Source organism: Corapipo altera, unplaced genomic scaffold, assembly GCF_003945725.1.
Source record: "Corapipo altera isolate COAL_440 unplaced genomic scaffold, ASM394572v1 55, whole genome shotgun sequence".
NCBI lineage: Eukaryota > Metazoa > Chordata > Aves > Passeriformes > Pipridae > Corapipo > Corapipo altera.
In genome coordinates, this window is record NW_020884882.1 from 15,465,972 (window position 1) to 15,479,987 (window position 14,016).

Below are 14,016 nucleotides of genomic sequence, written 5' to 3' on the forward strand. Positions count from 1 at the left end.
AAAGGGTGGCTGGAGGAAGCAGGACTGTGCTCCTGCCTTCTCCTCCTTCAGTATCCCCTGTGCTTAATTAAAATATCAACAGTTGGTAACATACTGGGAGGTAAAATGTTCTTTTCTGCCTCCCTGGGCATTACTCACACTGAGGGTTTGGTATTCTGAGTTCATTCCTTTTTTTTGAACCTTTCTTCTAATTAAAGCATATAACTTGACAATTAAAGCATATAACTTGACAATCCTGCTTCATAAAACTATCTAAATGGGATTAACTCATGTGACTCATTACAGAGCCATCTGAAAACAGGCACAGAATGGGAACTGAACTCTTTGAGGTTATAATGAATTTGGGGATGAACTGACCCCTCACACTTGTCTGTGATAGAAACCATGACAACTGACTTTTGTCTACAATTAATGTATTGAACTCTAAATAGCCAGGATATTACTCATGTACTTACGAGGAAATTGTATTAAAGTGACCTCAAATGATACTTAAATTAATTATGTAGTGCATGAGTCAGCAGCTGTTTGAAATGAAGAAGTAGAGCAGAGTGCAGCCTTCAGTAGTATATTAAAACACAATTTAAATTAAACTTTGTCTCAATGTGGAATGTAAATCTCAGAATAAAAAATGTAAATCTCAGGATCAGACTTTCTGTTAAATCAATACTAAATGCCCATTTCAGTAACAAACAACCAACATGGCAAGGACTTCATATTAAATTATTGTAATATATAAAATATTTCAAGCAAGCAGTGGCTCGTTGAAGCCCAGATTTGCTGAACTAAACACAACAAACACCTGTTTAGTGCCCCAATTTACCAATCTTTTAGGGTACAAGAATTCCCCTATAATTAGTTGATTGCTTTAGGTTGTGAAATCCATGGTGATCTTGGAATATGAATCACTGGAAGAGCAGCACAGTTTGGTGATAGACAAGATATTTTTACAGCCATGTTTTGTAGCTCTGAATGTAGCCTGTTCTTTCAGCTTTTTTTTTTCCACAAAGCTTTCATTTTTCAAACTTTTTGTCATCTTCCTCATTCTTGCTAAAGGATCATCTTTTAACCAGCCCAGTGTCCTGGGCCAGCTGAGTTAAAAGATCCCGGGAGCTCACTTTTACAGCCACATGTTCAGGTTTTTGAAGGCTTAAAAATAGATAAAAAATTAAATATTCCGTATTCCCAGGCACCAGGGGCAGATCACAACGGCCCTTTTGTCCTGATCTTGCTGCCAATTAAAGGAAGAGCAAACTCTCCCAGTGACTTCAGTGAGATAAGTTAATTTATACCTGGGTATAAATTAACTCCATTGATTTCAATGGAGCTCTGCTGGTTTTCACTACGTGACATCCTGAAATGTGTTTGATGGTAACAGTCAAACTGCAGTTATGGGCAAAACTTCTTTGATTTATTACATGGATGGCTCACATCAATTTAGGAGTAACAGAACTGAGTGGGAAAATTAGGAACTAGTCTCGATGCTGAGCAGAGCAGCTCTGTGGGCTGGGCTTTGAAAAGTAATTCAGGTTGTTAAATGACATTGGTCAGTCATTTCTTCCTTGTTCCTGCCTCAATTCTACCAGACATGTAGAATGAAAATGGTTTTGACCTATAAATTAATTTTAAATCTAAGGATTAAACATCCTGTACAGGCAGAGCTGGGTATTATTACCCCAAAAAATGGTAATTCAATCACTCAGAAATCAAACTACCCTCTATATCCTCTTTACATGGAAAAAATAATATTCCCTCCAACCCTTATTTTCCAGCAGAGCTTTTTTATGTGACTCAACAAGGGCCTTTGGGGTTTTCTTGCAAGTGCCTTAGGGGACAAAATAAAATAGAGTAAAACATTCACAGTGACACAGTGAAGGAACAGATTAGACTTTTTGTATTTCCATAACCCATTGCTATTTAAATGAGATAATCTGATCTAAGCACAACACCAGAGGCAAGAAGGCTGATGAAGATAAACTCAGAGATCATTACTTTAAATCCTGTGTACTTGCTTTGGGTATATATGAAAACCAGCTCCTGATGCTGGTGCTGAAATTTAAACATTGTTTGATAGGAATATGTTAAGAAAGAGCACTCACTTTCTGGATTAAAGATCTAGACAGGATTGTGAGAAGTTGGGATGAACAGACCTGTCCAAAGTGCTGAATAAAATCAAATAATTGTCTCTTGACACCAAAACTGTCTTGAGTTTTCCTCCTGTGGCTGCTCCTGGTTCCTGCTGTTGTACAAGGTGGGTTTCCAATAATATCATATTGAGGGAAGATTTTATTTTAAGTTTTAATATCCTATTACTGTTTTAAGCATCCCTCAGGTGCCCCTCAGAGTGTTATTTGGCTGTGGGTTCCAGGGCTGGTTCTCCACCAGGCTACACTAACATCCCCTCATCTCTGCCTCTCTGGTCCCTCCATTCTCTCCTCTGTCAATGAGGGTTTATGGATTCTGTTCAATGCTGGAATGCAGGGAATAATATGATCACAAATACATTGCAAAAGCCATTTTCCCACCCTTTTCTGTCAACCAACTTAGGAATAATACAGGTTTTGCAGAGCTTAGATAAGGAGAGACACAGGCATTGCTTGATTTTTCCAGTTACTGGGGTAACAAACAGGTCTGTTGGTAGCTCCCTACTCATCAGGATGTGTAAAATCCCAATATACATGACCTTCCCTGTGAATATCTGAGCTTCCCTGCTTCCTTCTTCCAAATCTCCTAAGTTTTTTACTGCTCAGGAAGAGTAGGGGTTACCTTATTATTTCTTCAGTTCTTCAGTCTTCCTCCTGGACAGCTCACCCAAATTTTCTGTGCCCCTCCCATTCCTACAGGGAAATGACACCTCTTTGACCTGGTTCCTGGTGTCTTCAAATAAATACCTGCACAGAGAGGTGGCCTTTGCAACTGTCCTTTGCACTGCTGAGGGTCCTGACCCCATCAAGGAAGCAAATGGGTTTTCTAGGGTTAAAGATAAGGAAAAAGGAAAATGTCAGTAAATGCCACCAGGCCCTTAAAATTAGCTACAGACAACATAAATATTCAAAGCCCAGCCAGCCAGTCTGACCTGCATTCTGGAAATGAGGCAGTGTTTTTACACAGTCCTTTGGGCTTATTGCCTTAAAATCAATTGAAGGTGCAACTGCAACCTCCGGGGTTGTATTTCGGTCCTTTGTTTCAAAACTGCTAAATTGGAGAGAGGAATTTCCTGATGTGAAGTGTCCTGATCCCCCTTTGGGTCACAGAGTGATGAATATTGAATACATCACATCCCACTCTCTGCCTGCAGTCTCTTTGCAGATTTATTGTTGGCATAACAGCACCTTAAGGAAGGGAACAGCAGACCATATATTTTAAGACAAGTGACATCTTTGCTATTTCTAACAGCAAACTGTGGATATGAACTAGTCCAGCCTGGAAATGTTCAGGGTTCTCTGAACAACCAGAGGCTTTCAGAGATATGCTGATTAGCCTCTGATTAGAGAATGATAATAATCAGGTCTCCCTTAGACAACATGGGAGTTCTCATGATCTGGGGGAACAATGACCCTGAAAGTTGTATTTCTGTAAATGACTTGCAAGCATCTGGCAGGAGGGGGGTGCAGGGCCAGGAATTGGACTTGATGATCCTTGTGGGTCCCTTCCAGCTCAGCATATTCTGTAATTCTGACACTGCAGTGACCTTCTCAGGAGAGTGAGGAGTGACACTGAGAGACAAGCCTTTGTTTCCATTCTGGGGGGTGCCACGAGGTTCAGCTCCACATCAGTGACCAACAACCATCCTCTGGGACAACAAAGCCAGCAGAGGACAGAACCTGATGGCCTGAAATTCAGTGCTGGCATGGGCAGGACAGGGGTAGTGACCACGGACAGGCAGCAGCTCTTCCCTGCCTTTCACAGACAACAAATTATTTGGCCCTTGGCAAGATGCAAAAAGAGGGATTGTGAGTGTATTATGAAGAGGATGGGCTATGAAATTATTTAGCTCCTTTACCTGATTTCTGTTCTTAGAAGGACTTCTTAAAGACGTTGCTAATTGCACCACAGCTTTGCTCTCCTCCACACCCAGCTGGGATAATCCAGGGGTGCTGAGGGAAGACACTGTCTCAGGGAGGTGGTTTCCTAAAGGAGAAGCTGATTCTCCAGCACCCAGAGGCTCTGGCACAGGCTGGTGTGGGCAGTGAGAGCAGAGAGAGAAGGTCTCTCAGGTGTGACCTTCATGCTCATCTTCCTCTGGTACCTCATTTACTTTCCCCTTGGAGGGAACAGATCATTTGTCCATGTCTGAGATGGACCAGCAGCATCCTGGCTTATAACTGGTATTCCAGAAACTTCCACACATATGCTCAGGTACACAAACAGGACTTAATACTTATGGAATTGCCAGGAAAAACATTATTATAAAAAAAGACAAGAGAGTGTGTGCAAGGTGGAGGAAAAGACATCATAGAGAGGAAGGGAAATTAATGTATTTGTCCAACCTGTCACCCAGCATCACATTTGGAAAATATCATCCCAAACATTGCCTTAAACTGGAGAGTGAGTGAGTGAGTGAGTGAGTGAGTGAGTGAGTGAGTGGCAGAGAGTGAGCTGCTTGTCCCTGTTCACTTCTGGAAGGTCTTTCACAGAGCTGGTCCCTCTGGATTTCATTTCAAGGACGAGAAAGAACAACTTCTGTACTTGCATTTGCTCTCTTTTATCAGCAGGAAAAACTGTTTCTAACTCGAGGGCAAAACCCAGACAAAACAAGGCAGTGTGTGAGAAAAGTGAATCTCTGACCTCAGGGCAAGATGACATAAAGGAGGAATCTTCTGGTGGCAGAGGGCTGTGCTTGGGAAGCCTGGCAGCAGTTCTGGCTCTACCACTTGCTGCCCACTTGACCAGGAGGATGTTACAGAGCCCTGTGGAGTTTTCAGATATTTCCTTCACTGCTCAGTTCAGAGAGAGATATATTATTCTCCAGAGAAACTGTGACTGCCCCATCCCTGGAAGTGTCCAAGGCCAGGTTGGAGCAACCTGGGCCAGTGGAAGGTGTCCCTGCCCGTGGCAGGGGGTGGAATGAGATAAGCTTTAGGGTCCCTTCCAACCCAAACCACTGTGTGATTCTGTGATGTTCACACCAGTTTGTGGTTTCAGCTGCCCTGGTAATGAAGCACATGCAAAAAATGGTAATAACCCCAATAAAGGAGTGCCAACCTGCATCAGGAGCAACGAGCTGGAGCGACCCCAAGAAGGGCTCAGCAGTGGCATTGCTGTGCCTGCACAGATCCCAAGGGCAGTTTGATCACTTCCTTTGAAAAGCCAAGAATTAGGGCTTTGAATGAAAACCTCAACCCTTATATTTAATGGATTTAAGCGGATTTGAAGCTTTTCACTGAAGAGACACAAACCCACCTCAAAGCTCTCGTTCTGAGTGGACATCAGAGCAACTGTGCTGTGTTTCCCAAGGAAACCACCTGCTGGACACAGGGAATCATGTTTAATATTCTCTACCACGGGCTGGACTCACGTTTGAGAAGAATCTTCCTCATTATCCTTCATCTCTAAGAAAAACCTCTTTTTTGAACTCCCCTGAGTGCCCAGCCATGTGGTGGAAAGGAGGGTAGAGCTCAGATGCTGCTTGGAGGGTGCACTTTCAAATTGGAGCTTGCATTGATTTAGCTGTCAGGAAGCTGCTATTTACAGTTCCTGAAGTTCAGTGGAGCATGCTGGAATTCATGGAAATCATTACCAGACCTTTATGTTTTCTATATGGCTCTAGTGCATAAGTCTCTTCTATAGTCTGAAAGGCTTAACCTGTTTTTACACTGTTTGAGTAATTATTGCTTTCTAATCTCTTCAATTAGTTTCTTTACATTAATTTTTTCCTATTATTTACATTTTACATGATTTTCTTCTCTTTCATATCAAGCCATTTCATCTCCCTGTACAAAAAGCTCATTAACTTTGTAAAATAACATCCTGGTACCTTAGAAGTTGTGGGGTTTTTTTCCTTTTTTCTTTTTGTTTGCAACAGCTTCAAAGATAATTCAATTTTACTTTATTATCACTGCCAAGAAGTTGAAATTAGCAGGTGATTAAGCACTTCAAATATTTTCAGCGTTTTCTATTGTCAGCAATGGAAAATTTAAATATAAAAAAAATTAAGCTTAAGAAGGCACAATAATATATCACTGAAAGAGTTTAGTGAAGCACAACATTTCAAAGTAAAATTGCTAGTTTAAAGCAATGACTTTAAACAGAAAGAAAGTGGGTTTGGATTGGATATTGGGGAGAAATTCTTCCCTATGTGGGTGGTGAGGCCCTAGCACAGATTATTCCATGTTTGCCCCATCCCTGGAAGTGTCCAAGGCCAGGTTGGACAAGGCTTGGAGCAACCTGGGCTAGTGGAAGGTGTCCCTGCCCAGGGCAGGGGGTGGGATGAGATGAGCTTTAAGGTCCCCTCCAACCCAAACCATTCCATGATTACATGAAAATATAATTGACTATAATTTTTCCAGTTCAAATTAATTATTTGGGGAAGAGCTTGTTTTGGAAACTCCAGATCAGTTACAAATGAGCACAAACCAAACCTGGGAGAAGCCAAAACAGCCTGTTGGATGTCTCACTTCACCCTTTCACCTGACTTTTAAGGCATTTGTTTGAGAGATCATTATTAGAGCAGAGCATTTTGTTTGGGAATGTTAAATTAATGCCACAGGGCTGGATTTTGAGACACCTCCCCCATTTCAGAGCTGCTCTACTTTGATCCAACATGTTGTGGCCATCAAAGACTTACAACATGGAATCCCTTGGAGTTTCCTAATCAAATCCATTATATTTTATCTTCATAAACGATGCCCCAATTAAATTGACACATGAAACCTTAGAATTTATTATGGAGAGAGTGATGGACATGAAATCATAGAACAGTTTGGGTTGGAAGGGACCTTAAAGATCATCTCATTCCATGTCCTGCATGAGATGGAGAGAAACTCAGCTGTAGTCTTTAATTTTCCACCAGCAGAAAAGGGATGTCAGGGGGCAGCAAGAGCCAGAAGGATTTTTTTTTTTTTTTTTCAGAAAACACAACTTGGAAATGCAAAAATAAAAAGAAAAAAATAAAATCTGCTTTCCTTAGAAGTGGAAATCCAGCCCAAATTTCCATGCTGTTGAACATTTCCATGCTGTTGAACATTCCCCCCCAGCAGCTCTGCACACACCAACATGGGTGAAGGTCTTGCCCACCAGCTTTTAAGAGCTGCAACAATATCTGCCACTTCCACGTAATCACAGGCTGATCATCCCTCCCACTGTTTGCAGAAGCTGGAAAATAAAACGTCTCTAGCTATTGATTTGCTACTTCTTTTTCATTTAGAGCCCATTGATCGCTGTTTATGTGTGTGTGTTTCTTGTAGAGCAGGAATTAACATTGAAAACTTCTTGGAATTCGCTGCATTCACACCCACTTGACATTCCTGAGGCACCACAATCACTTTAACTCGGGGGTTCCAAATTCTGATTCCTTTTCTCCTCCAATCTCTCGGCAGCAGCAGATTCCTAAACAAAATCCTTTTTTTACACATATATATATATATTATTATTATAGTTGACTCTTGCCTTGGACAGAAGGTGTGGTTGTCACAGAGTCTGAGCTCCCAGAGTGATTTCAAACCACCCAGTATGATTTAGGCTGTGATTCTGGTGCCTACATTACAAAAATAAACCTCTTAGGGATGGGAGGCGTTTTTTCATCACTGGCTGGAAGAGGAACTCTTGTGATTGCCACTAAAATTGCTGCTGGTGTATGCATGGGAAGCCAACTCTGAGACAAGTCCTGATCTGTGATTTGGGAAAAATATGGATGGATTAGTCTATTGGGGCCATGAGGAGGGGCTGGGTGTATGGGAATATCTGACATAGCCCTGAACCATCTTTTGACTGCAGTTATTTCCATCTGTAGAGCAGTCCTCTCACTGCTCTTGCACTCACATCCTAGACTTTTCCTGTCAGCTCCAAGCACCATCAAAATCACATTTTCCAGGAGACAGGATCATAGTCCTGAACCAGCAAAAAATAGTGCAAATGGATTCTTTTTATTTACCTTGTGTTTGTTTTTCACTCTCCAGAACACCCCTTTTCTATATTATTTCATGTTGGGTTAAACTCTTAAAAAAAATAATTAAAAATTAAAAGTAATGCTTAGTTTTCATGGAATGACATAGTTCCAGGAACTGGAGAGAAAACCCACAGGTACCATGCCAGGATTTATGTCACTAATTGTTGGAGCTGATGGCACAGTTATCATAAGTAGCATCCAAACAGAAAAAAGGCTCTCTGAGGCTTCTGCAGGAGTTAAGAGGGGAACAAGAGGGCAACTTTTAAACGTGAAGGTGGAGTTCATGCAAAGAGAGGCCTGCAGTCCCTATTTTCCTGTGTCTCTCTCCTCTGACTGTGCAAAGTTCACTCAGAGGTGACAATCCCTGTCCTTAGGTCAGCCTAAGGAGGACACTGCCTAAGCTCAGCTTTGCAGCAGAGAGGCAAAAATTATAGACTTTAATAATAATCTCTGTGCCTTTATTTTGATCTATTTGATTTTTAGACTCTTTTAGAATTTCAGCAATAGGATTTTTTTCTTTTCTTTTGCATAGCATAATGCCAGGGTATTTTGTCCTTCGTTCAATATTAATACAAGCTTTATTGTTCTATTCTAATTACGATCTCATTATTAAAGGGGCACTGTGTTTTCCTCTGACAGATATTGCATCTCCCTGTTAGTGGATCTTGGTGATTCCACGCTTATCATTATTAAGAGTTTGTAGCAATTGGATCGGTATTAGAATATTACTTTGCTAAATCACTTTTGCTGCTAATTAAGGCACTATCTGTGACATTGTTTAGCTCCAAACATCATGTTCTTGCTTTTCAGCCCACTCTAATTACCTGTAACTCATTCATTTCTACCTATAACTCAGGTCTTTTAATCCAGACTCCTGAGCTTTGCCGTGGTGGGAGCTGCTGTTGGCGGGAATGAGAAGTTCTCGCGGACAAAGATATTTGTAATGACAAACTCTCCTTTCACTGCAGCTCCTTAGAAACAGAATAATTGTACTTGATGGTTCCAAACTGGGCACAGCAGCAGGAGGAGGGTTTTGAGGGAAAAGTGAAAGATTACTGAAGTTATCCAGCTATTCGAGGCATCAGTGAGGAAAGTCAGCGTGGCTTTAAATTGCTGTGTCTCCACAAAGCTCTGTGAGATCAGATCTGTCACACTCTTCCCTGGGATAGTATTTTTTCCGAAGAAGCAACATCACTTCATTATTTGCCTGGGAATATTATTCACTTTGGCTGCCAAACAAACAGAAGACACAGAAAGGTCATGCTTGAGTCGGGAGTGAAAACTCACATTAACGCCCACGGGGCTTCCTGGTGCATGTCCAAAAAGAGCAGGATTCTGTTTCAGTGGCAGGACATCTGACATATCCTGGATATTGCAGACATTCTACACAGATGGAGGAAAATCAAAACCACTATTTCTGTGCAATTCTTTATGTTGTCACTGTAGTGGAGTGTAAAAAGGTGTAAAAAGGTGATGGATATTTGTGTGAAATTGTTGTGCTGGAGCTCTTATCATAAAATCTTTCTTTTATGATAAAATCATAGAATGGTGGACTGTTTTGGGTTGGAAAGGACCTTAAAGCTCATCTCATTCTGCCCTGCCATGGGCAGGGACACCTTCCACCAGCCCAAGTTGCTCCAAGCCCCGTCCAACCTGGCCTTGGACACTTCCAGGGATGGACCAGCCACAGCTTCTCTGGGCAACCTGTGCCAGGGCCTCCCCACCTCCAGCTCCAGCAGCAGCTGTATCCTACAGATCTGGGTTCTGAGTCAGGCAGGGATTCAGGCACTCCAGCATCCCTGCAGAGCCAAGGGGAGGTTATTTATAAGCACTGATCTCCTCTGTGGGTACAGTGTTTGCCAAAAGATTTCCTTAAAGCAGATGCAAAGCTCGTTATGGTTTGGGAGAATTGTCTGGGGAAGCAGAAGCCTGTTATCAAATCAGAGGACATTGTTCTGTGGAATTGGCCTGTCTTTTGTGGGATTGCTGTGTGCCCTTGGCCAGCCTGGGGTTTGTGTTGCTCCTCCCAACCCTCAGGCCAGTCTCCATCTCACAGACTGTGCCCTGAGCTCACTCTGGAAAAGGACTTTGTAGTTTAGTCTAAAATCTACCCAAACTCTGACTCATGTGCTCAGAGGGCCCTCCCTCTAATCCCAAAGTGATTTCTGGGATGCAATTCCTTCATCCTCTGATATTGTCTCACTTCATACACTTATGACAAATAGTTTTTGATGATTTATTATTTTTTCTACAGCTTAGAAAAAAAATGTGAATCAATACAGGCAATGACAACAAAACTGCAGGGTTAATCTCTAGTAACTCCTTATTGAGCATTAATCAGATTCATATTTCAGTCATTTTAGTCTAAAACTACTGAAATCACTGATGTTATAATGCAACTTAAATCGGAATATAACATGATACCTCCAACTACTGTTTCTATTTAAATTTATTCTGATTTACACTGAATATAGTAGAAATAAAAGAGTTTTTTCTGCATCTTTCCAATAAACATTTGTGGGTTTGCAAAACACAAATAGTTTGCTCTAGGCCAGAGAAAATGTAACCATTTCTGCAATAGATATTGAATTCATATTTGGCTGACAAGTGACCTTATCAGCTATAACTTGTCATCTCTTAATTAGTCTACATTTATTTTATTCACTCAATTAACCCCCAGCCTCTCCAGGAGATAAGCTGATGATACACCAAAGTGTGTGAGTGGTGCTGCAATTAAATTGGTGCTGCACATGTACTGCACACATTTGCCTCAAAGAAAGGTAAAGCTCATTAATACCCCACCAATCTGACTGCAAATTGAAATAATTCTTATTGCCAGTGATGAGACTGACTTGGAAGAGGAACAATAATGCCTTCTCTTCAGAGAATCCAAGAATAATCACGTTAGACTGAGTGCACAGTGAGATTTAGAGACCAGGAGTATTATTAAATCATATATTATTCAACCTCTGTGTTATTAAATGACAGGGGTTTATAATTGCTCTTGGAAGTTTCCTTTTCTAGCAAGTCATAAGTAAGCACCCCCTCTAAAATCTGAAGCCATGTGAAGTTTGTCTGGATTCCAGGTTCATTTTTGCTTCCATAGTTATTTTCATGACTTTCCATGATGGAATGTTTAAATTGATAATTTCTGGAGATGGACAGAATGACAATTTTAGGAACAGGATAAACCTGCATTTCTACACTTCCAGAGACAGAGAGCTGCAGATGAAAAGTTTTGAATTTAATTTCTTCACCAGACAAATGCCCAAGTCCTTAACTTTTAAAAAATATTATTGTGTTTGACAGATCCAAAAGGTCATTTGTGTGGAAAAGAGTGAAATCCTACGAGTAGAATGCAGCCTGATTTACATTTTGTGCCCTAAAATAACTTGGTTTTATGGTTTGGAATAAAAACCCTAAACCCTAAGATTGGAAAAATCAACAGAAATTCATTTAAATTTTAAGGAAACCTCATCTGAATCAATATTTATGTCCCAGTCTATGTGCAAAATGCTGTCTTGTGCACGTACATAATTTATAGGGAGAAGTTGAGACAAGAGCATTTTTGTGAGTCCAAAAGTGGTCATTCTTTGCAAATCAAAATAATAAAACAACAATATGTTGTATTGCCCCGAAATTTTACTTAAATATCTGTATATTTTTCAAGATATTAGAGATGGGAAAACACAAACATGAAGAAAATAAATGTGTTGAAGGAAGACGTGTTGTAAATTCAGTCGGATACAATTATTGAGGAGAGGGAACATGTAATATCCTGCTTTCTTTCCTTTAAAACTCTGCAGCCTAAACCTGCCTGAATTAGAGCAGCATCTATCATTGATTATGTCATTCCCAGAAATATGGCCTTCAGCAGGTTTGTCATAACTCTGCTGGTGATGCTCCACACGGGCACGGCAACATCACTCACCAGGAGACAATTTCCCAACTACTACAAGTCAAGCAAATCTGTTCCCAGCCTTCTGGGATGAGCTTTCCTGGAGATGGATGGCACCAGGCTGTGATGGATGGGCTGGAACAGAGCAGTGCCTCAGCCCTCTGGGGTGCCTTTCCACTGGAGTGCTCAGGATCCCCAGGGAAGGACAGGGATTTAAACACCGAAATCCCACTGAAATCAGGGGCTGTCCCATCCCTGGAAGTGCCCAAGACCAGGTTGGGCAGGGCTTGAAGCACCCTGGGATAGTGGGAAGTTGTATCTGCCCATGGCAAGAAGCAGAACAAGATCTTGAAGATCCCTTCCCACCCAAACCATTCCATGATTCAATGAACAAGAGCCTGAATTCAAGTAACACTCAGCCTTTTGTATTTACAACCTGAAATTCTCCACCATCTCCATCTCTTTTGATTTATTTTTAGTTGTAATATCATCTTTACATTATTTTAGCCTGTTGGGGTTTGCCTTTGCATATTTTTTTGTTTTCTCTTTGCATATATTACATTTATCTGCTCACATTTCCCCCACAATTAAACCCTCTCTACCCCAGCTCAGGCTCCTGCATCGAGTGTCCTCCTTCCTTTGCCACATCACAGGATCAAAATAGTGCCCTTTTTTTATTTTTTTATTTTTTTTTTGTCAAATCTGCTTCAGTTTGAATTTCACCAGTGGCACAGATGAGACAACTAATCCAATTTCCCTCTATGCAGAGAGTCCTCTTGCATTTCTCTCTGCAATTCTCCTTTTTCCCTGAATAGCCGTCATTTAATGCCCCCTTATCTTGGATGGCACTCATTTAGTGGTTTATTAAGCAGTAATTCAGCAGCCTGTTATCAGTTCCTACTAGAGCTGGGAAAAATATGCCAACCAAGTATGCAAGATTTCTGCAGAATTACAGCATTTTTGGGATTTTTGGATTAGAGAAAAATTACCCCAAAGTAATAGATATGAAATGTTTTCCCTGCATTTCATTATTGGCCCCGTGCTAAAGCTTCCATCAGGCTGTTCCAAATGGAGATTGCCTCATCCTATTTCTGTTTCCAGCCCAAGTAGTAAAATTCCACAAAATCACAGAGAACACGATGGGCTGAGAGGTCCTAAACCTGGACTCAGTCCTTCTGCCTTCACTCCTGTCCTTCCTGAAGATTTCCTGGTGGGGAAAAGGTATAATGCTTGGATTCATTTTTTGGAGCTTCTTAAAAATCAGAGAGCTGAAGTAAAATAAAGGGTAAAAACCAAAGTGTGCCCTAAGCACTAAATACAGCAGCACAGAGGGATCAATGTAAATCCCAGCTGGAGAAAATGGGTTTGCAAAAGAATTTTGATGATATCAGAGGCAAAGGCAGGATTGGAAATGGCAGCTTTTAAGTTCTGCATGAAAATAGAAGGTTTTTTTAATTGATAAATCATTCCTGTTTCTTAAAATTGCCAGATTACAATAAATAGTGAAAGTAGAGATAAAAAGGAAGCAGGGAAGAAGGTGATGAGGTAAAAGGAATGAGCTAAAGGTGGGGAAGTAAACTGGCACAGGCCATGGAACAGGGCCCAGGGTCATGGAAATTGGTTATAAAAGCCTTTTGGTTGTGTTTTCCCTCTGGAAACATGCACAGGAGATACAAGAGCACAAACCACAGAAGGTTCCCCGCAGTTCCTGTCATCCCACCCTCCACAGGCTCTTCCATGGACCAAGAGCCTCTGCAGGGATTAAAAGGAACACCCTAAATCCCTGTATTTTGGGCTGTTGCCGTTTCTGTTTAACATTGAAATGGTGTCAGGTATCGACACCAGGAGGGGAAGGGATTGCCCTAAAGGGATAATCCATTTTCCCAATATTTCCTGTTTTTTCCAGACTGTTGAGGTACCAGCAGCTTTTCCACTTTCCATGCCCCAGGTTCCCAGTTTCCTGTCCATCCCTTCCCTTCCCTTCCCTTCCCTTCCCTTCCCTTCCCTTCCCTTC

The 14,016-nt window shown here is 41.3% G+C and overlaps 1 protein-coding gene across 3 annotated transcripts in view; it reads left to right on the plus strand.

Annotated features, from left to right (window-relative positions):
• CNTN6 (contactin 6) overlaps positions 1 to 14,016 on the plus strand; it is a 133,216-nt gene that overhangs the window by 28,668 nt on the left and 90,532 nt on the right. The window lies entirely within an intron of this gene.